This window comes from Schistocerca cancellata, chromosome 5, assembly GCF_023864275.1.
Source record: "Schistocerca cancellata isolate TAMUIC-IGC-003103 chromosome 5, iqSchCanc2.1, whole genome shotgun sequence".
Lineage (NCBI taxonomy): Eukaryota > Metazoa > Arthropoda > Insecta > Orthoptera > Acrididae > Schistocerca > Schistocerca cancellata.
This window is the reverse complement of record NC_064630.1, coordinates 388,134,633-388,139,242: the sequence shown is the minus strand read 5'-3', so window position 1 is coordinate 388,139,242 and position 4,610 is coordinate 388,134,633.

The window sequence follows — 4,610 nt, the reverse complement described above, 5'->3', positions numbered from 1 at the left end:
ACGCCTTGATGAAGTCAAGGACTCCTATTGGCCCCTAGTCTAACTATTGGTGTGGTACGCCGGTCAGATAACCAGTCCACCATTCACACCGCACAGTAAGTGTGGCGGCCAACACAGTGAACAATGCTTAATCGCAAGGACATCGCACTCCGATTCGCTCTCGACAGAGGTGCTCTGCCAGTGAAGTACTGAGGAGAGACTTGTTCCTCTCTCTTCGAGTACACGTACGAGCACACACGCTCTCGTTTCGTGTTCTCGCTCCAAGAGCGACAGCGGAACGGCCCCTCTCCATGCCAGACGTGATCGGGTATATCTTTCGGTTTCTTTCATTACTCCTTCAGCTCAAGGCTTCAGGATTATCGTCTGCCAATCAGCATTGCTCTTCTAAAACGGGAGAACGACGTTTCGTTTAAGGCGACCAATCCGCAAATCTGTAGCATCGGCGTTTGGCGTTTCCTGTCTCCCTGTGAAAACCTCTGATACTGCGTGCAATGTTTGTAAAGAATGCGTAGGCTGGGCGCTCCCACACAATGTAGCGGAATTTGCTTTTAAGCCGAACACAGGGTCGTTCTGCCTTTCACTCAGGCAAACGTTGTCTGCTCTACGGGCTGTCGCCGGCCGACCTAGATAGGCTGGCTCGTCCTCTGAAGGGACGGCCTCCCAGCGTGTGGTCTGCCTCTCCTGAACTAAAAGCTCCTGCGACCATCGTGTCTGGAATATGTGTGTGTACGCCAGCCTCGAGTATTTCAATCTCGGTGTGCATTTGTGATTTACTAGTTATTTGCACATCGTTTACATGAATTCATACAACATTGACTTTATCTTATCGAGTTTGGGTTCAAATGAAGCGTCTTGATGTGCGGAATATGATTGTGAGGGCGAAATATATAAGCAATGAAGGTCGGGAGACCACGACGTCTTACAACAGTTTATCTCTTTTGAATTATGTGATTCTGCTTCACACTCCTAAAGAACAGACAAGAATGTTAACAACCGCCTCCTTGCGACAGCAGGAGTAAAGTCTCCTACACAGACGTCACTGGGGAACAGTTTGCACTAAGGAGCTGGCACGTCACAATTGTACGTGGCTTGGTTTATACAAGCAAACTGAACGTGTGATGGTACAGTGTCGCGCTTGCTCCGACAATCAGGCCGCTGGGGAAGAAAAATTTTTCTCCTGGCCACATTCTGATACTTCATGGCAACGCCTTCGTATAGATCTTACTGGTCCCTTTTGGTAAACATATTGGTTGATTATGGTCGATGCCTACACCAAATACTGTTTTGTTATTTCCTCTCGAAGACTTTTCACAAACAATTGTTTCTGACCCCGGAACTCCTTTTTCTTCAAAGGAATTTGCACAATTTTGCAATCACAATGGAATACGGAATGTCAGGACAGTACAATTCACGCCACAGTCTAACCTCGAGGTCGAACTTTTAAGTTGAATGTTCAAGACGCAAATGTGATCTACTGAAAAGTTATTGTATTGAAGGTTGACCGATCTGTAAATCTGCGGTATCGGTAAATGTTTCAGCATTCAAAGCTATTGCTTGAAAATGAAGCTGCTGGTGTAGCAACAAAGATATGTATTATTTTCGCTGTTTGATATGAGAGGTAGAATAAATTAATACAAGGATTGGAATTTTAATAGTGGCAACTACAGGGTGTTTCAAAATTGACCGGTATATTTGAAATGGCAATAAAAACTAAACGAGCAGCGATAGAAATACACCGTTTGTTGCAATATGCTTGGGACAACAGTACATTTTCAGGCAGACAAACTTTCGAAATTACAGTAGTTACAATTTTCAATAACTGATGGCGCTGCGGTCTGGGAAACTCTATAGTACGATATTTTCCACATATCCACCATGCGTAGCAATAATATGGCGTAGTCTCTGAATGAAATTACCCGAAACCTTTGACAACGTGTCTGGCGGAATGGCTTCACATGCAGATGAGATGTAATGCTTCAGCTGTTCAATTGTTTCTGGATTCTGGCGGTACACCTGGTCTTTCAAGTGTCCCCACAGAAAGAAGTCACAGGGGTTCATGTCTGGCGAATAGGGAGGCCAATCCACGCCGCCCCCTGTATGTTTCGGATAGCCCAAAGCAATCACACGATCATCGAAATATTCATTCAGGAAATTAAAGACGTCGGCCGTGCGATGTGGCCGGGCACCATCTTGCATAAACCACGAGGCGTTCGCAGTGTCGTCTAAGGCAGTTTGTACCGCCACAAATTCACGAAGAATGTCCAGGTAGCGTGATGCAGTAATCGTTTCGGATCTGAAAAATGGGCCAATGATTCCTTTGGAAGAAATGGCGGCCCAGACCAGTACTTTTTGAGGATGCAGGGACGATGGGACTGCAACATGGGGCTTTTCAGTTCCCCATATGCGCCAGTTCTGTTTATTGACGAAGCCGTCCAGGCAAAAATAAGCTTCGTCAGTAAACCAAATGCTGCCCACATGCATATCGCCGTCATCAATCCTGTGCACTATATCGTTAGCGAATGTCTCTCGTGCAGCAATGGTAGCGGCGCTGAGGCGTTGCCGCGTTTGAATTTTGTATGGATAGAGGTGTAAACTCTGGCGCATGAGACGATACGTGGACGTTGGCGTCATTTGGACCGCAGCTGCAACACGGCGAACGGAAACCCGAGGCCACTGTTGGATCACCTGCTGCACTAGCTGCGCGTTGCCCTCTGTGGTTGCCATATGCGGTCGCCCTACCTTTCCAGCACGTTCATCCGTCACGTTCCCAGTCCGTTGAAATTTTTCAAACAGATCCTTTATTGTATCGCTTTTCGGTCCTTTGGTTACATTAAACCTCCGTTGAAAACTTCGTCTTGTTGCAACAACACTGTGTTCTATGTGGTGGAATTCCAACACAAGAAAAATCCTCTGTTCTAAGGAATAAACCATGTTGTCTACAGCACACTTGCACGTTGTGAACAGCACACGCTTACAGCAGAAAGACGACGTACAGAATGGCGCACCCACAGACTGCGTTGTCTTCTATATCTTTCACATCACTTGCAGCGCCATCTGTTGTTGAAAATTGTAACTACTGTAATTTCGAAAGTTTGTCCGCCTGAAAATGTATTGTTGTCCCAAGCATATTGCAACAAACGGTGTATTTCTATCGCTGCTCGTTTAGTTTTTATTGCCGTTTCAAATATACCGGTCATTTTTGAAACACCCTGTATTTATTTACAGCTCTGTTTCAAAGTTTTACTGACCTTCAGAGTAAGTACCAGCATTGTGTATAACCCGTTGTCAGCGATGTGGAAGTTGTAGGATACTCTTAGCAGTGCCAGTTGTGTTGACTGTTCGAGCGACGCGGTCTATTACCCAACGAATTTGTAGCAGTTCTAAAGTGAATGCCGTCAAGTGTTTCCTTCAGTTTAGTAATTCAGCTGAAATTTCGAGGGCTTAAGTCAGGGAAGTGCAGTAGGTGGTATAGCACTTAGCAGCCCCATCAGTCAAACAAATCAGTAACAGCTTGCACTGTACATGCTTGAGCATTTTCCTGCAAAACGACGGTCAGGTCCTGTATAAACTGTCTCTAAGCTGGTCGTAGACTGTGTTCCAAAACTGAACAGCATAGAGACAGAAGTGGTGACACTTTCTGCAGGACCTGACCATCATTTTGCAGGACAGTGCTCAAGCATGTACACATTTTTTCTCCACCCTCTATAGGTAAGGAACAGCAATGGGTCTATAAACTACCTTGGGAAACGCCAGAAATCACTTCCGTTTTACCAGATGACTTCCGTCAATTACTACAAACTGTGTTCTCTCTGATGGGGAATCACGAAACCAGTCACATAAATGGGACGATAATCCATCAGCACGCAATTTGTGTGGCAGTGTCAAGAAACTTTTAGAAACCTAGAAATACGGAATCAATTTGGAATCCCTCGTCGATAGCACTCTAAACTTCATGTGTGTAAACAGTTAGTTGTGTTTCAGAGCAACCACCACCTTAAAGTAATTTCATTTTTCTCTTTTTTCGTAAGAAATGATTTTTGCAGAACAACCCACAACGAAATAAAAAGTCAAATTTATATGTGTTTGGTATTAGAGCCCTGGCGCGCGGCTGCCGTTACTGAACAAAAATACTTTAACGTAACGGGCTCTCGGCACGAAGGGCTATAATGACTCCAAAAGGTAACTCAGACTGACCAGCAGCTTTACAACCAAGCCAGAAGCGCTCTTCTCTGCCTGTTGTACGAGGGAACATATTTACTTGTTCGTTTCAAGCACTGAAAACTCTAAGGAGGTCGACTGAACTATTTGGCCTAGATTGGCATTCAGAGTTACGTAGAGAATACCAAACACGCAACATTACTATACGCTTTACGTCGCATTCACTCAAACTGACAGTTTCTGCCAGAAGGCCACCAGGAGTGATCTCAATGAAGAGTTAAACTGTAATGTTTTTATAATACAGCAAAAGAAACTACTTAGCAATCATATACAACCGCTCGCTCACCGATAGATCTGTACCTACAGATTGGAAAATTGCGCAGGTCGCACCAGTGCTTAAGAAGGGTAGTAGGAGTAATCCATAGAATTACAGACCTATATCATTGACGTCG